The sequence below is a fragment of the Dendropsophus ebraccatus genome, chromosome 11, assembly GCF_027789765.1.
Source record: "Dendropsophus ebraccatus isolate aDenEbr1 chromosome 11, aDenEbr1.pat, whole genome shotgun sequence".
In the NCBI taxonomy this organism is placed as follows: Eukaryota; Metazoa; Chordata; class Amphibia; order Anura; family Hylidae; genus Dendropsophus; species Dendropsophus ebraccatus.
Genome location: NC_091464.1, coordinates 2,443,422 through 2,468,421, shown reverse-complemented (window position 1 = coordinate 2,468,421; position 25,000 = coordinate 2,443,422). Strand labels below are relative to the sequence as shown.

The 25,000-nt window shown below is 50.5% G+C and overlaps 1 protein-coding gene across 6 annotated transcripts in view; it reads left to right on the top strand.

Moving 5' to 3' along the window:
- Positions 1-25,000, top strand: part of ATP2B4 (ATPase plasma membrane Ca2+ transporting 4) — a 160,742-nt gene that overhangs the window by 3,534 nt on the left and 132,208 nt on the right. The window contains exon 1 of one of the 6 annotated variants that reach the window (XM_069944397.1): positions 18,758-18,960. The exons of the other annotated variants lie outside the window; for them this stretch is intronic. The gene's annotated coding sequence lies outside the window, so the exon portion shown is untranslated. Of the gene's footprint in view, positions 1-18,757; positions 18,961-25,000 lie in introns of those variants that run through there. 6 annotated transcript variants of the gene reach the window in all.

Below are 25,000 nucleotides of genomic sequence, written 5' to 3'. Positions count from 1 at the left end.
GACCTTGACAAAGGATACGGCTTCTTTTTATATTCTGCTAGCGCTAAGATTGCTGCGGGCTGAGGTGCGCTCTGAGATGACAAGATTTATCACAGAAAGTGCGCTGCCCCCTCATCCCTCCTACCCACCGGTGTCAGAAAGTTATACAGATTAGTAAATTACTTCTATATAAAAATCTCCTGTCTTCCAGCACTTATCAGCTGCTGTATGTCCCGCAGGAAGTGGTGTATATTCTCCAGTGTGACACAGTATTCTCGGCTGCCACCTCTGTCCATGTCAGGAACTGTCCAGAACAGCAAACCTCTCCTGCTTAAAGCGACTCTGTACCCACAATCTGACCCCCCCCCCCCCCCCTTGTACCTTCGGATAGCTGCTTTTAATCCATGATCTGTCCTGCTGTCCTTTTGGCAGGTGATGCAGTTATTGTCCTAAAAAACATCTTTCAAACTGGCAGCCCTGTGCCCTACGGGAGTGTCTGTGCCCTAACTTTGCACACCCCTCCGTCTCTCCTCCCCACCCTCTTCAGCATTAGGAATGCCACTGGAACATTTACTCCTGTCTGAACATTGCACAGGTGCTTAACGATCCAGCCCATGTGCCGTGCTGACACAGCTGTCGAATAGGAGGCAATTTGCCTGGAGCATTCCTAATGATGAGGAGGGTGGGGAGGAGGGACGGAGAGGGTGTGCCAGTCTAATGCATACACAATCTAGGCCACTCCCGTAGGGCACAGCGCTGCCAGTTTAAAAGTTGTTTTTTTTAGGACAATAACTGCATCACCTGTCGAATGGACCGGTGTCACTTTTTGCTGCTCAGGTGTAGCCTGAAGAGGCCGGTCAGAGATGTCGAATCACTGAGGGGATTGGTGTATCCAGCCCCGCCTCCTGTGACATCACACCCTGCCCCCTGGCACGGGGGGGCTGACCGGTCCTCTTTAAAGTGGATGGACCATCAGGTAAATCATCTTTTTTTTTTTTTTGTACCTCAGCCACTTGGCGCCGGGATCCCAGTGGCGCGGTCCTTTTTTTTTTTTTAAACGCTCTGAGCACTGGGGGCAGGCCCGCCGCCCCAGTTTGACGACCCCCTCCCCTATAAAAACGGTGGAGCTGCATCACAGATGGGAGGGGACGTGGTCACACTGGGGGTCGGCAGGCCTGCCCCTAGTGCTCCGAGTCTGGCTGGTATTTAGGAAAAGAGCGGTGACGGTGGAATATGCCCTGCTACATCCTTGAAGGGATTTGATCCCAGGACTCAGGGCCCTCAAGGTAGTTTCAGCTTGTGGTCTGCTTCATGTTCTGCTGCCCGCACCCACCTGATGACTCACACTGTGACTTTACGAGGTTCACTGGAATTAATAGGAAACAGACACTGAACGTGACATCATAGGAAATAAAGAAATTACAGGCAGAGCGGTCAAGAAGTGCTCTGTACATAGGACAACACCCACAGAAGTCAATGCAATGCTAGCTCATTGTAAAGTCCTGGGCAACCCCTCTAAGAGCATCTTTAGGCCACATTCTCGCATGCAAACTAAGGGCCCTATTCTGCGAGCGAGAATCTGCCAAGTCAGGCCAATTCAGGTAGATATCCCTCCGTGTAATAAACAACGATTAGCCGAAGAAACAATCATTGGTTGTCTTTTAACATGTATAGAAATCATCGGCTGCAGCCTGCGCATCTCTGCGTGTGATAGTGATGTGAGGCTGACAGCTAATGCTAGAAAAGAAAACAACTTAAATGTTATACTTACCTGTCCAGGCTCCCCCGGTGTCCACCAGCCTTGTTCCTGTCTTCCCTGCTCACCTCCTGCCGCCTCTGGCACTTACAAACCCTACTCTGAAGTGACAGGCCGCTCAGCTAAGCTGTGGTGAGCTGGGAACACAGGAACAAGGCTAGAGGACACCGGGGGAGCTTGGACAGGTCAGTACATCTCTTAATTGTCTTCACAACAAAGCTAACACTGCACGGACATCGCTAATAAGATATACATATGTATATATGCAGAGAGAGAAGAGTGAGTTTTCACTAATCTAAATGAAGGGAAGTGCTTCGTTTGATCAGTGCTTCTCTCATCATGTTGCCGGCGTATCAGCGCTGCTCCACTCCATCCCTGGTGCTGGAGAAAAGCTGGATCCAACCCGGGGAAACTGGGAAAAATTTCCCAGGATTGGATCCAGCTTTTCCTAAGAGGAGTGGCAAGAGCGGAGCAGCGCTGAAAGGCCGGCGGCTTGATGAGCGGAGCGCTGATCTAATGAACCGCTTTGCCTCGTTTAGATGAGTGATTCACACATCTCTCTATAATTACAGCAAGGGCTGCATGGACATCACTAACGATATAAAACGTGGCTGGTGGAATAATGAGGCAGTAGCTTCTTTGCATGTGTTCCTCTGCACGTGGGAATGTGACAGGAGAAGACAATGTAGGGGCCAGTCACGTCCAGCACTCTTTCTCCAGAATAGTGAGGGACTGTGCTTTGGGATCATAGTCATTTACAATCTTGCACTTCACAAACAATGTGTACCAAAAAAAAGATTGAAAGGGTTATTCAGCCAATGTCCTTTCAAACCAAATTGTCCCAAACCCAATGGGGCTTCCTCACCAAACCTCGGGAGTTTTTAGACCCTTTTCCAGTGCTTGTAGGACACTCTGTTCCTCCGTTGTAACTTTTCCTCAAATTGTGACTATTTTAAAGACATGGCACCAGATGGGGAATTGCGTCTCCCAGCATTCTGCATGCCTCCGGCTTCCTCGTACCAGGCCCACCTGTGAGACGAAAAGACCACGTAGCCCATGTCTCTGAGGGGAGGAGGGGTGAGTGGCCTGGAGTGTGCAGAATACAGAATACAAAGTGAGATATTTTAGGAGATTAATTTTTATATGTACAAAAAGCATTTTCAGCAGAATACCTTTAAAGGGAACCTGTCACCCCCGTGCCGGGGTGACAGGCTCCCGACCCCCTTAGAGCCCCCTATACTCACCTAATCCCGCCGGGTCCCACTTTTGGAGGTGGTCGGGTGACGGAGATCTCAGCCGCTGCAGCCTGGCGTGCGCGCTGAGAGATGAGTCCAACACCCATAGAGAATGACAGGAGAGTCCAGCGCTCCGTCATTCTCTATGAGCGTTGGACTCATCTCTCAGCACGCGCGCCGGGCTGCAGCGGCTGAGATCTTAATCACCCGACCACCTCCAGAAGTGGGACCCGGCGGGATTAGGTAAGTATAGGGGGCTCTAACGGGGGTCGGGATCCTGTCACCCCGGCACGGGGGGGTGACAGGTTCCCTTTAAAGGGGTAGTGCGGTGTTTAACATTTATTCACTAAATAACACTCATTACAAAGTTATACAACAATGCACTACCCCAGTAATTACTTTTTATTGGTAATTGTAGCCGTGTTTGTGTCCCAGCGTTACAATTTTTTTTATACCTGTACAGTCAGATTTGTTTTATGTATATAGTATTTTACTGGGGTTGGCCGTATTAGGAACTATCTAGGAGAGCACAAAGCTACACTCTAAGGGGAATGTGCACACTAAGTAATTTTGACGGAAACTCCGTTGCAGAATTCTCAGCTCGCGCCCGCTCGCAGACTGCGGCGCACGCATCTCCACCCGTGTCATAGACTCCATTCTATGCACGGGCGGATTCTTTCATCCAATGATTCAATGATCAAGTTCATTCTTTGGGCGGATGAAATAATCCGCCCTTGCATAGAATGGAGTCTGTCACGGGCGGAGACGCAAGCTGAGAATTCCGCGACGGAGTTTCCGTCAAAATTACTCAGTGTGCACATACCCAAACTCAGTAATGCTGTTTTTGAAAGAAAGTGACCATGTTTTTCTAAGCCTGCACAACCCTTTTCACCTATAAAAGGCACGCCATTGATTGCAATGAAATACTCTCACACGTCACCCATCAGTTTTAGGCTATGTTCACACATACAAATTCCTAAACAAAAGAGGGCTAATCCTGTATTAAACCATAAACATCCTTTATTAGTCCAAAAAATTTAAAATCACGACATGGAGTAAAGTTATGCACATGAGAGGTACCATCCAAAAGCACTGTAACATATAAGTATAAGCAGTGTGGCTATGTAAGATCTAGAGTAGCCTATACAGAAATACACACAATAATTATATATTACACCATAACCCTGCACAGTTACATTGGCTTCTATGTTCTGCCGTGTACTTGCTAATTGCCCAGTATTGCACTCAACCCAGATGATTTGAATAGACTAATAAATGTTGTAAAATTACAATGCCATACAAAGTTCCAACAAATGGGGAGAAAGACAGTCACCACTATAGTATAAAAGGGTGCAATATGTATCCCTGGTACACAAACACACAGCACCAAAACAGAAGGGTGTGTACCCAGTAATGAGAGAATGCACCCGCCAATATACACAATGTAACAATATCTACACTGTGGTATTGCTAAATAAAGATAAACATATTAAAGCGACTCTGTACCCGCAATCTGCCCTCCCCAAACCGCTGCTTTTAATCCAAGATCTGTCCTGGGGTCCAGTTGGCAGCTGATGTGATTATTGTCCTAAAAAACAACTTTTAAACTTGCAGCCTTGTGTCAAATCCGCGTGGCCTAGAGTGTGTGTGCCCTAATCCTGCACCGCCTCTCCGTCCCTCCTCCCCACCCTGTTCATCATTAGGAATTGTCCAGGCAGGGTTTATACTATTAGTCACCTGTGTTAGCACGGCACATGGGCTGGATCTTTAAAGGAGAAGTCCAGTGAAAATTTTTATTAAAGTATTGTATTGCCCCCAAAAGTTATATAAATCCCCAATATAGACTTATTACAGGAAATGTTTATACAGTGCTTTTTTCCCTGCACTTACTACTGCATCAAGGCTTTACTTCCTGGATAACACGGTGATGTCACTTCCTGGATAACACGGTGATGTCACTTCCTGGATAACACGGTGATGTCACTTCCTGGATAACATGGTGATGTCACTTCCTGGATAACACGGTGATGTCACTTCCTGGATAACACGGTGATGTCACTTCCTGGATAACACGGTGATGTCACTTCCTGGATAACACGGTGATGTCACTTCCTGGATAACACGGTGATGTCACTTCCTGGATAACACGGTGATGTCACTTCCTGCATAACACGGTGATGTCACTTCCTGCATAACATGGTCCGTTCCGTCCGCGCACCTGTCCGCCCTACCCACCCATCCCGTCCGAGGCTCCGTCCCGCCGCACCTGTCCTGCCAAAGCGCCCACCACCCGTCCGGTCCGGCCTCCCTGCACACTGAGGGGACTACAGGAAAGCCACCGCCAAGTGCTGCTGTAACATGGCCGTGTCCCTGCACAAACAGGACAACATGTGCAGCGCTCGCCGGTCAGGTGTGGGGGCGATCGGACGGGACTGGTGCCGGTCCCCCCTCCCGTACCAGTCCCGTCCGATCGCCTCCACACCCGGCCAGCGAGCGCTGCATATGTTGTCCTGTTTGTGCAGGGACACGGCCATGTCACAGCAGCACTTGGCGGCGGCTTTCCTGTAGTCCCCTCAGTAACAGTACAGGAGTGTAACATAGGAGGAATGTGCTGCAGCAGGCAGGATAAGTTATAGGAGACATTGCTGTGTGTGGCATCCTGCCTGCTGCAGCCCATCCATTCCTCCTATGTTACATTCCTGTATTCTTACTGAGGGGACTACAGGTCCCAGCATACACCTCCCTGTGCTCCCTGTACAGTAATACACCCCAATCCCTCTCCTCCCCCTATATAGTCATATACCCCAATCCACCCCCTGTATAGTCATACACCCCAATCCACCCCCTGTATAGTCATACACCCCAATCCACCCCCTGTATAGTCATACACCCCAATCCACCCCCTGTATAGTCATATACCCCAATCCACCCCCTGTATAGTCATACACCCCAATCCGCCCCCTGTATAGTCATACACCCCAATCCACCCCCTGTATAGTCATACACCCCAATCCACCCCCTGTATAGTCATACACCCCAATCCACCCCCTGTATAGTCATACACCCCAATCCACCCCCTGTATAGTCATACACCCCAATCCACCCCCTGTATAGTCATACACCCCTATCCACCCCCTGTATAGTCATACACCCCAATCCACCCCCTGTATAGTCATATACCCCAATCCGCCACCCGTATAGTCATACACCCCAATCCGCCCCCTGTATAGTCATACACCCCAATCCGCCCCCTGTATAGTCATACACCCCAATCCGCCCTCCTGTATAGTCATACACCCCTATCCCCCCCATATAGTCATACACCCCTATCCCCCCCTGTATAGTCATACACCCCTATCCCCCCCTGTATAGTCATACACCCCTACCCCCCCCCTGTATAGTCATACACCCCTATCCCCCCCTGTATAGTCATACACCCCTATCCCCCCCCTGTATAGTCATACACCCCTATCCACCCCCTGTATAGTCATACACCCCTATCCCCCCCTGTATAGTCATACACCCCTATCCCCCCCTGTATAGTCATACACCCCTATCCCCCCTCCTATATAGTCATACACCCCTACCCCCCCCTGTATAGTCATACACCCCTATCCCCCCCTGTATAGTCATACACCCCTATCCCCCCCTGTATAGTCATACACCCCTATCCACCCCCTGTATAGTCATACACCCCTATCCACCCCCTGTATAGTCATACACCCCTACCCCCCCCTGTATAGTCATACACCCCTATCCCCCCCTGTATAGTCATACACCCCTATCCCCCCCTGTATAGTCATACACCCCTATCCCCCCCTGTATAGTCATACACCCCAATCCACATGTGCCCCCCCTGTATAGTCATACACCCCAATCCACCCCCTGTATAGTCATATACCCCAATCCGCCCCCTGTATAGTCATACACCCCAATCCGCCCCCTGTATAGTCATACACCCCAATCCGCCCCCTGTATAGTCATACACCCCAATCCGCCCCCTGTATAGTCATACACCCCAATCCGCCCCCTGTATAGTCATACACCCCAATCCGCCCCCTGTATAGTCATACACCCCAATCCGCCCTCCTGTATAGTCATACACCCCTATCCCCCCCATATAGTCATACACCCCTACCCCCCCCCTGTATAGTCATACACCCCTATCCCCCCCTGTATAGTCATATACCCCTATCCGCCCCCTGTATAGTCATACACCCCTATCCGCCCCCCCTGTATAGTCATACACCCCTATCCGCCCCCTGTATAGTCATACACCCCTATCCACCCCCTGTATAGTCATACACCCCTATCCACCCCCTGTATAGTCATACACCCCTATCCACCCCCTGTATAGTCATACACCCCTATCCCCCCCTGTATAGTCATACACCCCTATCCCCCCCTGTATAGTCATACACCCCTATCCCCCCTCCTGTATAGTCATACACCCCTACCCCCCCTCCTGTATAGTCATACACCCCTATCCCCCCCTGTATAGTCATACACCCCTATCCCCCCCTGTATAGTCATACACCCCTATCCCCCCCTGTATAGTCATACACCCCTATCCCCCCCTGTATAGTCATACACCCCTATCCCCCCCTGTATAGTCATACACCCCTATCCCCCCCTGTATAGTCATACACCCCTATCCCCCCCCTGTATAGTCATACACCCCTATCCCCCCCCTGTATAGTCATACACCCCTATCCCCCCCTGTATAGTCATACACCCCTATCCACCCCCTGTATAGTCATACACCCCTATCCACCCCCTGTATAGTCATACACCCCTATCCTCCCCTGTATAGTCATACACCCCTACCCCCCCCTGTATAGTCATACACCCCTACCCCCCCCTGTATAGTCATACACCCCTATCCCCCCTGTATAGTCATACACCCCTATCCCCCCTGTATAGTCATACACCCCTATCCCCCCCTGTATAGTCATACACCCCTATCCACATGTGCCCCCCCTGTATAGTCATACACCCCTATCCCCCCTCCTGTATAGTCATACACCCCTATCCCCCCTCCTGTATAGTCATACACCCCTATCCCCCCCCCCGTATAGTCATACACCCCTACCCCCCCCCCTGTATAGTCATACACCCCTATCCCCCCCTGTATAGTCATACACCCCTATCCCTATGCACTCCCATGTATAGACCTGTACCCCCAAACCTATGTACCTCCTGTATAGTAATACACCCCTATCCCCCCCCCCCATATAGTCATACACACCTATCCCTATGTGACCCCCTGTGTATACACTTCCTGTAGAGGCTGTATACCTGTATATACATGTCCAGGTCCCCTAATAATGACAAATAATAATAATGATAATAAACTAACCATGGGTTGCTGCTCAATGAGTTCTTTTTTACTTTTTTTTTAATCAAAATTTTACCAGTTTGGCACGGCAAGTGGGTGTGGTTTGCTAAAAGGGGCGTGTCATAATTATCGTTGAATTATCGTTACCGCGGCTACATGTGCGATGAACCGTGATATTGATTTAGGCCAATATCGCCCAGCACTAGTATGACACAAGGCTGCAAGTTGTAAAGCTGATTTTTAGGACAATAACTGCATCACCTGCCGAACGGACCCCAGGACAGATCTTGGATTAAAAGCAGCTATCTGAAGGTACAAGTGGTTTGGGGGGTCAGATTGTGGGTACAGAGTTGCTTTAAAACAAAATACAAAAGAAAACACCCAAGGGAGGGAATCTTCAAGCCAACACTGTGCTGGGGTACCCCTGATGAAGTCACACAGGTGACGACACAAGAGGGGCTTCAGAGCCCACCAGCACAGTGTTTGCCCTGGTGATAGGTTTCCGTGCGTTACTTATCGTTAATGTGTTATTAGATTTGGGTAGGTTCTATCTTCAGGTTGCACTTTTTAAGTTCGTTTTTATTACATGATTTTGGGTGCTGAGGGGGGTCAGTTGAGGTATTGGGGTGAGGGTTCCCTCCCCCAGGTGTTTTTTTGTATTCTTTATTTTTTTTCGTGTTCAAAAGATTTCAATTGTATACTGGAAAGATTACAGAGAAACAAAGACTGAAGGGAAGGAGAAAGGCAACGTACCCAAAAACAAGACAATACCGTGGTGAACCTTACCAGATAACATGAACAGGTTCCGCTACATTGGTGAAAAAATGACGTTCACAGAAATCCCGCACAACTAAGGACAATTAGGCTTTATAGCCACCAGAAATTCTTTCCTCGCTTTTAGAAAGACGGTTTGTGGGATGAAGGGGGGTATCGTTTGGTAGAGGGATAACAAGCGGGGAAGGATGTATCGAAAGGAGGAGTGTCTCCATTTACATAAGGAGGGTCCTAAGGTGTGTAGTAAGTCGGTGTTATACTATTAGTCCAGTTGATCTTAAATTTATTAAATTTGGAGAATTTCTGGAATTCCTTCATTATGCTGGAAAGGGACCTAAAGGAGTTTTCAACAAATAACAATAAATCATCAGCAAAGGCCGAACATTTGTGGTGTGTATCCGCTACCCACAGACCCTGAAAGTCAGGCTTATGCCTCAGGGCGTCAAGAAGGTCCTCCATGCATAGCACATATAGTGGTGGTGGATACACCTGTCAAGTGCCGTTGTGTATGATTAGTGTCGAATGGAGCCATTGATTCTCAGCTGCACCTGCGGCCCCTGGTACAGGCCCATGATCCTGCCCAACATGTCTGGATCAATCATAATTTGTGGTAACATAGCCTCCACGAATTCTCAGTCTGCCCAGTCGAACACTTTTTTGGCGTCCAATGACGGCAACATCAGCAGGATTATTTTTTTTTTTTTTCCACGCACATACTGGAGAACGGAGATCCCGCGCCTTCTTGGACTGTACGGATCCTACTTGTTGCGGGTGGAATAGGTATCCAAGGACACTCCCCAGTCTTGTAGCTATCATTTTCACATAGATAAAGTTATACAAATCCCCACTTTACACTTATTACAGGAAATGCTTATAAAGGGCTTTTTTCCCTGCACTTACTACTGCATCAAGGCTTCACTTCCTGGATAATATGGTGATGTCACTTCCTGGATAACATGGGGATGTCCCTTCCTGGATAACATGGGGATGTCACTTCCTGGATAATATGGTGATGTCACTTCCTGGATAACATGGGGATGTCACTTCCTGGATAATATGGTGATGTCACTTCCTGGATAACATGGGGATGTCACTTCCTGGATAATATGGTGATGTCACTTCCTGGATAACATGGTGATGTCCCTTCCTGGATAACATGGGGATGTCACTTCCTGGATAACACGGTGATGCCACTTCCTGGATAATATGGTGATGTCACTTCCTGGATAACATGGTGATGCCACTTCCTGGATAACATGGGGATGTCACTTCCTGGATAACACGGTGATGTCACTTCCTGGATAACATGGGGATGTCGCTTCCTGGATAACATGGTGATGTCCCTAACTGGATAACACGGTGATGTCACTTCCTGGATAACATGGTGATGTCCCTTCCTGGATAAAACGGTAATGTCACTTCCTGGATAACATGGTGATGTCACTTCCTGGATAACACGGTGATGTCACTTCCTGGATAACATGGTGATGTCACTTCCTGGATAACACAGTGATGTCACTTCCTAGATAACATGGTGATGTCACTTCCTGGATAACATGGGGATGTCACTTCCTGGATAACACGGTGATGTCACTTCCTGGATAATATGGTGATGTCACTTCCTGGATAACATGGGGATGTCACGACTCCCAGAGCTGTGCGGGCTCTGGCTGCTGGAGAGGATGATGGCAGAGGGATGCTCTGTGTCCCTCCAGTGCCCTGTGTCCCTCAGTGTCCCCCTGCCATCATTCTCTCCAGCAGCCACAGCCCGCACAGCTCTGGGAATCATGACATCCCCATGTTATCCAGGAAGTGACATCACCGTGTTATCCAGGAAGTGACATCGCCGTGTTATCCAGGAAGTGACATCCCCATGTTATCCAGGAAGTGACATCCCCATGTTATCCAGGAAGTGACATCCCCATGTTATCCAGGAAGTGACATCCCCATGTTATCCAGGAAGTGACATCCCCATGTTATCCTGGAAGTGACATCCCCATGTTATCCAGGAAGTGACATCACCATGTTATCCAGGAAGTGACATCCCCATGTTATCCAGGAAGTGACATCCCCATGTTATCCAGGAAGTGACATCCCCATGTTATCCAGGAAGTGACATCCCCATGTTATCCAGGAAGTGACATCCCCATGTTATCCTGGAAGTGACATCCCCATGTTATCCAGGAAGTGACATCCCCATGTTATCCAGGAAGTGACATCCCCATGTTATCCAGGAAGTGACATCCCCATGTTATCCAGGATGTGACATCACCGTGTTATCCAGGAAGTGACATCCCCATGTTATCCAGGATGTGACATCACCGTGTTATCCAGGAAGTGACATCCCCATGTTATCCAGGAAGTGACGTCACCATGTTATCCAGGATGTGACATCACCATGTTATCCAGGATGTGAAGCCTTGATGCAGTAGTAAGTGCAGGGGAAAAAGCCCTTTATAAGCATTTCCCATAATAAGTGTATTTTGGGGATTTGTATAACTTTTAAGGGGCAAAACAATTCATTCACTGGACTTCTCCTTTAAGGGTCCTTGCGCTCCTTGGGGAGCCCAGTGATGGCTGCCAGAAGTGACTCTTTCAGGAAGGGTTCTATCGGATATATGATGTTTGAGGCCGCAAGGAGCACCTGCAGAAGTTTGTGGAATTTAGCGGTATAGGTGTCAGGCTTGGGGCTTTTCCCTGATGGCATGAAAGAGATGGTTGCCTGGAGCGCCTCCAGAGAAAAAGGGGATTCTAAAAGAGCTTCTGCATCCTACTGTGGCAAAGTTGTGTCTGCGACATACTCCCCAAAAGCAGTGGAAGGGGACGGAAGGTTATACAGTTTGGCATAATAGAGGTCTGAGGGGAAACTGATTACAAGTGCTAACCTCTCCCCATGCTTGCTGTGAATGGTGGGACCGGCCACAGGACCCCCAGGGAGCGCCTGGTCCTTAAGGGGTTAAAGTAGTAATTAAAAAAGAAAATTTACATAAATTGAGTAACAAATAACCCCCCTGTCCTTCTCTACACTGAGAAATATCCGAAACAACCCCAAAGTGACAATTGGCTGCGGAGGGGTTAATCTCATTACGGAATCCCCAGGAGTGTGCTGTCTGTAGTTTCATCCCTTGAAATCCATGCCTATACCTTTAAGCAGATGAATCTGTGAGCTGTTTTGCTGATAGGATAAAGCGGGTCATCCAAAGCTGTGCTAATGCCGCTGATCCTAAGTCTATTTGTGTTGGGAGCCGATGTAAGACCAGTGATCCTGCTGATATGTGCCGGGACAAAGGAGAGTTTATTTGTTATAACGGCTAATACAAATGATTTAGTCATGTGCTTAGAGGGAAAGTCCTACTAAAACCTATGTAAATGATTACATCCAACTCATGGGCCTGTCTGTTTATGTATATATATGATGTGTAGGTGGAATGTGTCCTATGAAACACGTTAGGTCTCCTATGCAGAGAAGCAGTATGTGCAGATACTTTACAACTTGGTCGTTGTCACTTAAAGTGTACGTGTTAATAGTCTGGACCCGCTGCGGCTTGCAATCTATTTGCACATTCTTATCCAATTGGGGTTCTGCACGTTACCGACCCAGCGTGGTCTCCATGGATCGCTGAACTTATGACGGCAGATGGATTGCGCACTGCGCCAGGTTCAGTCTTTGTGACAGGTTCACTGTAGGGCTATGTTCACGGCAACAACGACCATACTTTTCACAAAAACATACGTTGCCTATTCCTCTATAGGATCCCGGCCGGAGCATATACACACAGTATACTCTCCAGCCGGGATCTCTCATGGCGCCGCAAACAACTGACATGTTGGCTGCCTCAGAAAACCCTGTCAGTGCACACTGTGAAGCGAGCGGATCCGGCCGCACACTCAATAGTGTGCAGTGGAGTGTTCTGATGCGGGCGCACGCGGATGTGCCCGCATCAGAACTCTGTGGCCCTAAAGATCATCCGGCCGGGATGATTTTTTTCAGAGACCGGCTGTTCCGTGACCTGGCCAGATCACGGAATGGCCGGTCTCTTACGCTGTGGGAACATAGTCTAATGCTGCTAGATTTGCTATCTTTTTCTGCTGACAGCTCCCTAATGTGCATGGGGCACCGAGGATGAAGGTTTGTACCTTGCCCTTATCCTCGGCGCCTTTCCCATGCTGTTTTATTGTAGTGCTCTGTCCGGCAAGACCATTGGGAGAGCCAATTCGCCCCTGGCTGCCACCCCCCTTCTTATGATTATCTACGCTCCTTGGGTCGGTACAATAACAGCGATTGGCAATTTATATAAATTTTATTTAAATAGAGATGGTCCGAACCTGCCGAACGCTCGGCAGCAGATTCCCGCTGTCTGCCCGCTCCGTGGAGCGGGCGGATACAGCGGGAGTAACGCCTGGAAAACTGGGATTATGGCTATGGCTGTATCCCAGTTTTCCAGGCGGTCCTCCCGCTGGATCCGCCCGCTCCGCGGAGCGGGCAGACAGCAGGAATTATTACCGAGGGTTCGGGTTCGTACGAACCTGAACCGAACTCTGTTCGGACCATCCCTAAAATAATAAAAATGTCTCCTTTCCCATCTTCATAGCGCTGTTGTTTTTTTGTCTGTGGATCTGTACTTTTTATTGGTTCCCAAGTGATGGATTTGATTTTGGCTTGATCAGGAATGCGATAATGCAATAGTTCAGGTGATTCCGCATGCAGGGATACAAAATATGTTTTCTTTTTATTTATATTTATAAAATGGGGAGATGGGGTGAGTTAAACTGTAATTATGGCATAAACTTTTTTTTAAAGAAAAATTTATATTTGTTTACAGTAATTTGTAGTCCCCCTGGGGGATCTATACGCAATGCACTGATTGCTCATAGAGATCAGTGCAGTACATATGGTACTACATTGATCTCTGTATTCAGTGCCTGACTACTATGGGCTGTTAGAGCCCTTAGTAAAGGATTGCCGAGCTGGGATCAGCGTCATTACATGGCTGAGGCTCGGCAAGTAGGAAGGAACACTGCATCGCAGGGGGGTGATCCTGCCACTAGACCACCACGTAATTGGTTTTAAACAGCATTTAATTGCTGCTGTCAGTTTTAAAAATTCACATTTTTTTTATGGGAAAAAGGGATTGATTTAAAATTTTTTGTACTTTTAAAGACTCATTTTATTTTAAACAATTTATGTCCGTTAGGTCTTAGGGGACTATAATATGCAACCATTAGATTGCGTATACTAATCATGGCTATGCTTCTGCACAGCACTGATCATTTATATCAGTGCTTTGCTGAGTCTGCCTGTGGCCATGGAAGGTAAGTATAATCCTCCGGCAGGCACAACAACCGATCAGCACTCTCGTTCTTTGGCGGCATGCAGGGGGTTAAGCTCCGTATAATTGCAGACAGGTGTGGGCTGTAACGTACAGCTGACCCCCACTGCACACAGCCCAGGTTCAGCTCATTAACCTGCACTATATGCAGCGACCGCCGGGCCGAGAAGGCGAGTCTGTGGTCGTTAAGAGGTTAATGATTGAGCTTTGGCTGTAGTGTAAAGTCTGCTCCGCGGTGTATGTAATGATTTGCACTGCAGCTGTTGCTCAATAAATAAAATCAATTGTGTAACACTACGAAAAGTCATGGTCGCCCTCGCTGTCCGCGGCTCGCTTACTATATCATCTACTAATGTGTATGGAATAAATGGACTGGCCCCCACTGGGTTTTGTAAATAGTTAATGTATGTGTGTGTGTGTGTGTGTATATATATACATATATATATATATATATATATATATATATATATATATATATTAGGGCTGGGCGATTAATCAAATTAATTTGATTAATTTGCCCAGAGTGTTTGAATCGATTTGATTTTTAGTGAAAATCGTAAATTCAATTTTCACAAAAAATCATTGTGGGCGGGCGGACAGTCCGGAGAGGGGCAGTATGGGGCTGGCGAGCTCTGCTGTGAGGTGCAGGGCGGGGCGGCAGTCCGGAGAGGGGGGGTGCGGGGCCGAGAGGGGCGGATCAGGCCGGCAGTCTGGAGAGGTGCAGTGCGGGGCTGGCCAGCGCTAGAGTGAGGTGCAGGGCGGGCAGTCCGGAGTGATGCGGCGCGGGCGGTCTCCAGCACAGCGTCCCGCTCCTCTGTCAGCCACAGTTACAGCTCCCCGGTCTCTGGAGGAGATAACAGGGACTGCAGGGTGATAGTGTCGCTGCGGGTCCTGGAGCTGTACAGCGGGGTCAGATCCCGCTGTACAGCTCCAGGAATCACACTATGCTGCAGTCCCTGCTGCTTCCTCCAGAGACCGGGGAGCTCTAACTGTGGCTGACAGGGGAGCAGGACGCTGTGTGCCGGGGTGAGAGAAGGAGGGCTATGTGCTCCAGTCACCCCCAGCCCCCCCTCAGCCACCTCCAGCCCCCCCTCGGTCCCCTTCTAGTCACCCCCAGTTGCACCAGTCCCCCCCAGTCGTCTCCAGTCATCTCCAGTCCCCCCAGCTGCCCCAGTCATCTCCAGTCCCCCCAGCTGCCCCAGTCATCTCCAGTCCCCCCAGTCACCCCCAGCTGCCCCAGTCATCTCCAGTCCACCCTCTGTCACCCCCAGCTCTCCCTCAGTCATTTCCAGTACCCCAAAGTCACCCCCAGCTGCCCCTGTCCCTGTCAGTCATCTCCAGTCCCTGTCAGTCATCTCCAGCTGCCCCAGTCCCCGTCAGTCATCCCCAGTCCCCGTCAGTCATCCCCAGCTGCCCCAGTCCCCGTCAGTCATCCCCAGCTGCCCCAGTCCCCGTCAGTCATCCCCAGCGGCCCCAGTCCCCGGCAGTCATCCCCAGCTGCCCCAGTCCCCGTCAGTCATCCCCAGCTGCCCCAGTCCCCGTCAGTCATCCCCAGCTGCCCCAGTCCCCGTCAGTCATCCCCAGTCCCCGTCAGTCATCCCCAGCTGCCCCAGTCCCCGTCAGTCATCCCCAGCTGCCCCAGTCCCCGTCAGTCATCCCCAGCTGCCCCAGTCCCCGTCAGTCATCCCCAGCTGCCCCAGTCCCCGTCAGTCATCCCAGTCCCCGTCAGTCATCCCCAGTCCCCGTCAGTCATCCCCAGTCCCCGTCAGTCATCCCCAGCTGCCCCAGTCCCCGTCAGTCATCCCCAGCTGCCCCAGTCCCCGTCAGTCATCCCCAGCTGCCCCAGTCCCCGTCAGTCATCCCCAGCTGCCCCAGTCCCCGTCAGTCATCCCCAGCTGCCCCAGTCCCCGTCAGTCATCCCCAGCTGCCCCAGTCCCCGTCAGTCATCCCCAGCTGCCCCAGTCCCCGTCAGTCATCCCCAGTCCCCGTCAGTCATCCCCAGCTGCCCCAGTCCCCGTAAGTCATCCCCAGCTGCCCCAGTCCCCGTCAGTCATCCCCAGCTGCCCCAGTCCCCGTCAGTCATCCCCAGCTGCCCCAGTCCCCGTCAGTCATCCCCAGCTGCCCCAGTCCCCGTCAGTCATCCCCAGCTGCCCCAGTCCCCGTCAGTCATCCCCAGTCCCCGTCAGTCATCCCCAGCTGCCCCAGTCCCCGTCAGTTCCCCTCAGTCACAGGGGAGCACTGTTACACTGGGAAGCAATACAGTTGTTGTCTCAAACATCATTAAAATAGTATCTGACGCTGTGAGAAAAATTTTGTTTATTTAGCAAAATAAAAAAAATCGAGATTTAAATTGAGAATCGTTTAGATTTCTAAAAAAAATTGAGATTTTATTTTTTGGCCATATCGCCCAGCCCTAATATATATGTACACATACACAACTAGCAGAATTAGCTAGCTTGGCACGGCACTGTTTAACTGTTTGTTCTCCGTGTGCGGTTAATAACATAGTTTCCTAGTGATATGAAGCAGGTGGGTGGGTGAGCCGGGCATCTCTGCTACTCGTCTGCCTCAGGCTGCCGGGGAGTTCCGGAAGATTGCTTGTGGCTGTAACGTGTCTGGTTAGCCTGGAGACAGGATCTGCTGAGAGACTTGCCTGCCGGGGCAGCAGCCGTGTGCTTTACAGCAGGAGAATTACGTCCAGGTGCAGCGCTCCTTTTCGGAGGTAAGAGGCATAACATTGATGGCAATGCCCAAATTCATTATAGGTACAGACTGGTTACGGCGGGTAAAAAGAAAACCGGCTGGCTTGTTATGGCAGAAATGTGATGTCTCGCCAGTGGCATCCAAAAGAGATTTTCATTAAAGGGGTATTCCAGGAAAATCTAATTTTACCCTATCAACAGGATAGGAGATCACGGAGAGTCTGACCTCTGTACCCCTCGCCAATCTTCCTTCAGGCTCAGCTTCTGTATTATGAATAGGGTCGCGGGTACGTCACGTGACCCGTGGCTATTCATTCCTATGGAGCGACGGAAAGAACAGAGTTTGCCGAATAACGCTGTACTCTTTCTGTCGCCTCCATAGGAATGAATAGATCCACAGGTCATGTGCTCTCTGAATTACACAGAAGCCGGGCCCAATACAGAGATCGGCAGAGTTCAAAGTTTTTTTCCCTGGAATACCTCTTTAATATTCGTCTTATCTCCTGGGCTTCTGTAGAGTCTGGGAGGTTCTGGGTAATGGGAAGCCCAGGCAGCAGCTTCTCTCCACGGTGGGTCACATGATGAGCTGGGGCAGGACAGGAAGAGGGGCATGATTGGCATTCGAGCACCAGCATGGGAACGCCAGAGGACGGAGTAATGTCAGGTTATGCAATTCCAGGGGAACCTGGATACGAGGTTGTTCAGAACTGGCGGCGTTCCCAATCAATGCGGAGGGCGTGCAGGTACTTTGAAATAGGATCCCTACAGCTCCTCTGCCTTCGTGTCTCCTCTGTATGCTGCCAGGATGGACTCCAGCCAACAATCCCAGTCCGCAGATAGAGTAGTGTAGTATATAGGAAGTATATGGTCATGTTAACTTGTGTCTTTCTATGGTCGTGTAAGGGCCGTATTACACATACAGCACTTATCTTATCGTAATTGCGTTTGTAAATTATCGCAAATGTGTCTGTATCTCTATACTGTGATTGATGAGTTTTTACACTGAAAGAAGCGATTTATTGTTGCTGCAATTACACCAGAGATTTAGCACTTCAATTTGAATGATTTAACCTTTTTTTGCACGATAATTGGCCCGTGTAAAAGGCCATTGAGACTAAAAGTCTAGCTCTGGCTGAAGGCCCAAAGGTGTGTAATAACCGCTTAGGGGTGTCAGACACAAAAGAATTGGGTGAGTCAGGTGTTGACTTCATATTGGGGAAGAAAACTCCCTATAGTGAATATATAATAAATATATATATATATATATATATATATATATATATATATATATATATATATATATATATATAAAAGCTCCTTTGAATATATATATATATATATATATATATAAAAGCTCCTTTGAGCAGCCGGGCAGCAGGGAGTCCTCACCGGCGACGGTGCCCCCTAATTATTCTCATTTGGCATCAATCTCCTCATCTGATACCTGATCTCGGTTTCATTGCGTTACCGTATCCTGTAATTGCAGTAATTATTTGCCACCCTGTTGTCCTTCTTTGCATTACTGCAATGAAGCTCCAACGTGTGTGAGCATATCCCTACGCATACATAAATGCTACTTGATTTAGCAGTAGTGTGACCGATATCTTGTCACATCTGTAAAAGGTTGGATAGTCGAACAGCCTGCAGCCTAGTCGTCCTGCTTGAGCCGAATACCAGCTGAAGTCGGAAGCTAAGGAGCCACAGGCCTGGTAACTCCAAGCATGGGAGACCACCATGGCGGGGACAAGCTTGCCAATTTACCAGTCCAATCTAGCAGCTAACTTGTTGGTGCAGTGTATCTGGCAGGAGAACAAGGAATCTGTCCTCTTTTAAAGGTGAACACTAGGTTAGTAGCAGAGACCTAAGCAAAGTCCATCGGTGCCGGAGGGCCAGTATTGCCTAGGTCTCTCATGCTGTTTAAAGACCGATATTGAATTTGTTTATTTAAAATGTTATACTTGTTATGGCGTCCATCTTGTCTGAACTATTAAGTATCATGTTTTATATGCATTTAGTGTCATGCTTTACATGTGTTTAGTTTCATGCTTTACATGCATTTAGTGTCATGCTTTACATGCCTTGCGTTACATGCGTTTAGTGTTGTGCTTTACATGCGTTGCATTACATGCATTTAGTGTCATGCGTTACATGCATTTAGTGTCATGCATTTAGTGTTGTGCTTTACATGCGTTTAGTGTCATGCTTTACATGTGGTGCATTACATGCATTTAGTGTCGTGCTTTACATGCATTTAGTGTCGTGCTTTACATGCATTTAGTGTCGTGCTTTACATGCGTTTAGTGCCGTGCTTTACATGTGGTGCGTTAGATGCATTTAGTGTCATGCGTTTAGTGTCGTGCTTTACATGTGGTGCGTTAGATGCATTTAGTGTCATGCGTTTAGTGTCGTGCTTTACATGTGGTGCGTTAGATGCATTTAGTGTCATGCGTTTAGTGCCGTGCTTTACATGTGGTGCGTTAGATGCATTTAGTGTCATGCGTTTAGTGTCGTGCTTTACATGTGATGTGTTAGATGCATTTTAGTGTCATGCGTTTAGTGCCGTGCTTTACATACAGTGCGTTAGATGCATTTAGTGTCATGCGTTTAGTGTCGTGCTTTACATGTGGTGCGTTAGATGCATTTAGTGCCATGCGTTTAGTGTCGTGCTTTACATGTGGTGCGTTAGATGCATTTAGTGTCATGCGTTAAGTGTCGTGCTTTACATGTGGTGCGTTAGATGCATTTAGTGTCATGCGTTTAGTGCCATGCTTTACATGTGGTGCGTTAGATGCATTTAGTGTCATGCGTTTAGTGCCATGCTTTACATACGGTGCGTTAGATGCATCTAGTGTCATGCGTTTAGTGCCGTGCTTTACATGTGGTGCGTTAGATGCATTTAGTGTCATGCGTTTAGTGCCGTGCTTTACATGTGGTGCGTTAGATGCATTTAGTGTCATGCGTTTAGTGCCGTGCTTTACATACAGTGCGTTAGATGCATTTGGTGTCATGCGTTTAGTGCCGTGCTTTACATACGGTGCGTTAGATGCATCTAGTGTCATGCGTTTAGTGCCATGCTTTACATGTGGTGCGTTAGATGCATTTAGTGTCATGCGTTTAGTGCCGTGCTTTACATCAAGCCTTATGGGCATAGACAACAGTAGACAGGACCTATCACCTTTAAATGAATGTAAAACATTACTGAGCATACTGTGATCTTCTGAAGAGGTCATTCCACAGGGAGCTGCTATTGTCTTATACTGGTGCTATCTATATCCTGGTGTCCTCGCTCTATGTAGTTCTGTACAGATCACTTAAAATTCAAGTGACACATTCCCTTTAAGGGTACTATTACACGGAACGATAATCGGCTGAATTGGCCCGATTCGGCCGATTATCGCTCTGTGTAATAAATGCAACGATCAGCCGATGACAACGATCATCGGCTGATCGTTGATCTAGGTTAGAACCTATGTTTGTCGGGCGCCAACTGCTGTGTGTAATAGTGGTGCACGGGCGGCGACTAACGATATACATTACCCATCCACGTTCCAGGGCTGCTCCTGCCGTCCGCTTCTCCCGGGGTCCCGCGTGCGCTCTAGCTTCACAGCGGCTTGTCAGCTGATAGGCCGCTCAGCCAATCACAGGCCGCAGCGGTCTCGGCCTGTGATTGGCTGAGCGGCCTATCAGCTGACAGGCCGCTATGAAGCTAGAGCGCATGCGGGACCCCGGGAGAAGCGGACGGCAGGAGCAGCCCTGGAACGTGGATGGGTAATGTATGCCAGTTTAGCAAGGGCTGCAAGGACATCGGTAACTATGTCCCTGCAGCTCTTGTTAAACGATTATCGAGCCGTGTAGTAGGCCCAGTAAACTAGCAACGATCTAGCAGATCGCTGCTCGTTTACAGGTATTATCGGGCCCTGCTCGGCCCGTGTAATACCACCCTAAGTCTGCAGTACACTCTGACTCTGTATGTGCTACAGAGTACATGTTGTGACCCTTCTCTGTAATCCCTTAGGGACACCCTGGCATACAGGTAAATCATAGGTCCTTAAGGACTTTTATTATCTTAATTTATCATTAAGGTTTACATTGATAGGAGAGATCGGCCCGGGGAATCTTTACTGAGCTCTGATCTTGCAGCTTCACAAGCGTATCAGAAAACGGCGTGTTTGGGTGACTTGGTGTGTAAGAACTTGACTGACCAAATGAGCAAAGATAGCGGGGCAGGTGGAGGTTTAGTAAAGGGGTCCCCCTGTGCCCATATCCTCACACTGTATACACTGTGTTGAGTGGGGGAGCGTGGTCATCACCCCCAGTACTCTGACCCAGAGGCTGTGCACTTCCCTACACGCCAATTCTCCCTCACCTTCCAGGGATCCAATTCCCTGTCTGTGAATGAGAGCGGCTATGTTTCGGACTCTTAGCGGCGGGCCTCTCCAGAAGTCTGTGAATGAGAAGCGATCTGAGCACGGCCTCCTCAGTGATAACGTCCCCCTGACTAACAGGAGAGATGCCAGCTCCCCCTCAGTTTGGATCTGTTGTCTGTAGTAAGGGACTGGTCTTTCAGGGCTGGTGTTGTGGTGGTGAGGTTCGGTGCCATGTGGATCGCTAAAGGTACTTTGCCGGCTGCGAGGAAGGAACAGCTAGACGCATGTGAAGGCAAAGGTGACTCAGGATCTGCTGGGGATGATGGTGTTGGGCACAGATGGGTGGCGCAGGGATCTATGCCGGGACAGTGCCACTGACTGCATAAGGTGCCCGAACTGTGATGAGGAGGTAACCGAGCACATGCCGGATCTCTCCATACTTCTGTGCGACAAAACTTCTGCCTTTCAGTGATATTATGGGGAAACTTGCCGGGATATACGCGTGATTTACATTACAGATACATTTCCCCAGGTTTCCCTGTACTTTAATTTGAATGATATTTGTGACACTTCATGACTGAATAGCTTAGAGGTAGATTTGTGAATGAATGAGACACAAGGTTAGTGAATGAGAGCGCATGAAAGAGACAATTTGTGAGCATGAGCTGCGGGGCTTGGAGCACAATGCCCATCTAGTGTAAGACATGATGACAAGCGCTCAGGACGTCTCCCAGAACAGTCATCTGTATCTCCATCTCTTCCCCCTCTCTGTGTCACGGCCCAACGTTCTCCATTCCCCTCTGTTTCCTATCCTGATATCTCTTTAGGCCACAAGCCAGCTCTCTCATTGATTGTCACATGACTGTTGCCCAGCAGCGTCGATTAAACTGCATCTAAAAGAGGCATTGAGGAGAACAAATAGAGAGGGGGCGTGGAGATGGGGAGCGGCAGAGGGGACGTGGAGATGGGGAGCGGCAGAGGGGACGTGGAGATGGGGAGCGGCAGAGGAGATGTGGAGATGGGGAGCGGCAGAGGGGACGTGGAGATGGGGAGCGGCAGAGGGGACGTGGAGATGGGGAGCGGCAGAGGGGACGTGGAGATGGGGAGCGGCAGAGGGGTCGTGGAGATGGGGAGCGGCAGAGGGGACGCGGAGCTGGGGAGCGGCAGAGGGGACGCGGAGCTGGGGAGCGGCAGAGGGGACGCGGAGCTGGGGAGCGGCAGAGGGGACGCGGAGCTGGGGAGCGGCAGAGGGGACGCGGAGCTGGGGAGCGGCAGAGGGGACGCGGAGCTGGGGAGCGGCAGAGGGGACGCGGAGCTGGGGAGCGGCAGAGGGGACGCGGAGCTGGGGAGCGGCAGAGGGGACGCGGAGCTGGGGAGCGGCAGAGGGGACGCGGAGCTGGGGAGCGGCAGAGGGGACGCGGAGCTGGGGAGCGGCAGAGGGGACGCGGAGCTGGGGAGCGGCAGAGGGGACGCGGAGCTGGGGAGCGGCAGAGGGGACGCGGAGCTGGGGAGCGGCAGAGGGGACGCGGAGCTGGGGAGCGGCAGAGGGGACGCGGAGCTGGGGAGCGGCAGAGGGGACGCGGAGCTGGGGAGCGGCAGAGGGGACGCGGAGCTGGGGAGCGGCAGAGGGGACGCGGAGCTGGGGAGCGGCAGAGGGGACGCGGAGCTGGGGAGCGGCAGAGGGGACGCGGAGCTGGGGAGCGGCAGAGGGGACGCGGAGCTGGGGAGCGGCAGAGGGGACGCGGAGCTGGGGAGCGGCAGGGGGGACGCGGAGCTGGGGAGCGGCAGGGGGGACGCGGAGCTGGGGAGCGGCAGGGGGGACGCGGAGATGGGGATCGGCAGGGGGGACGCGGAGCTGGGGATCGGCAGGGGGGACGCGGAGCTGGGGAGCGGCAGGGGGGACGCGGAGCTGGGGAGCGGCAGGGGGGACGCGGAGATGGGGATCGGCTGGGGGGACGCGGAGATGGGGATCGGCTGGGGGGACGTGGAGATGGGGATCGGCTGGGGAGCGGCAGAGGGGACGTGGAGATGGGGATCGGCTGGGGAGCGGCAGAGGGGACGTGGAGATGGGGAGCGGCAGGGGGGACGTGGAGATGGGGATCGGCTGGGGAGCGGCAGAGGGGACGCGGAGATGGGGATCGGCTGGGGAGCGGCAGAGGGGACGCGGAGATGGGGATCGGCTGGGGAGCGGCAGAGGGGACGCGGAGATGGGGATCGGCTGGGGAGCGGCAGAGGGGACGCGGAGATGGGGATCGGCTGGGGAGCGGCAGAGGGGACGCGGAGATGGGGAGCGGCAGAGGGGACGTGGAGCTGGGGAGCGTCAGAGGGGGCGCGGAGCTGGGGAGCGGCAGAGGGGACGTGGAGCTGGGGAGCGGCAGAGGGGACGTGGAGCTGGGGAGCGGCAGAGGGGGCGTGGAGCTGGGGAGCGGCAGAGGGGACGTGGAGCTGGGGATCGGCAGAGGGGACGTGGAGATGGGGATCGGCTGGGGAGCGGCAGAGGGGACGCGGAGCTGGGGAGCGGCAGAGGGGGCACAGGGGCAGTAAGTTTATACATGGATCCTCTGAGATGACTTGGCTTCTGCTGTATTAGTTGCTGCAGGGAGTCTCTCTCGTTCTCTCCTTTATCCTCCCTGGTTCCTGCTTTACGTTTTATACTGTCACACCCTTTTTTGTTCTTGCTGTGAGATGTCTCATTGAGCGGTGGTCTGCTGTCTCTCCCCACCCCCTTCCCTCTCTCTCAGTGCGTCTCTCTTCCTATCCTGTCTCTGACACTGGACCTGCTTACACCATGGAACAGTTTATAAATGGAACACTGCCCCCTCATTCTTAGCAGCAAGGCATGCTGGGAGCTCTGTTTTATGTTTTCCAGACTGTTGGCTTTTTAACTCTTGCAGGGCGGCTGGGCAGGGTGTGGTGCGGCAGCGTAGGAGGCTGCCATTAGCGGGGTGTGGAGGTGCTGCTGCCTCCCGTACACCCTGCTCTCTTTCCATATTTTCTCACATTATAAATGAGCCGTTTCCAGTCTCCGCGTCACATTATTCTGCAGTTGTTGCTTCATCTCGTCGCTCTCCCGTCCTGGCCGTGTAAACCCTGTTCTCACTATCTGTAAGTGACAGGATGGAAGCCGCATGTGGAGTCACAGGGTACGGAGATCTGACACATGTCATGCCGCTCATACATCTGATGGTTGTGCAGTCCCCGCATTAACCCCTTCATGACCAAAGGTCATTTCTGCCCGATGTCCAGGCCACCATGAAGTCCTCCTCCTCTTCTAACAGCCAGAACACTTATCGCTTTCCACCTATTTTATGGGCCACAATTTTTATGGAAGTTTTTGATGGCTTTTTATGAACTTTTTTTGCTGCTATATAGTAAATAAATAAAGTCAGTGACCCTCAGTCAGTTTTTTCAATGTTTTGTTTACACCGTTCACCCGGCAGGAAGAATATTGTTCTATTCTCATAGATCAGACACCTCCATATGCCATGATATTAAATACCTTGGTTTTATTTTAAAATA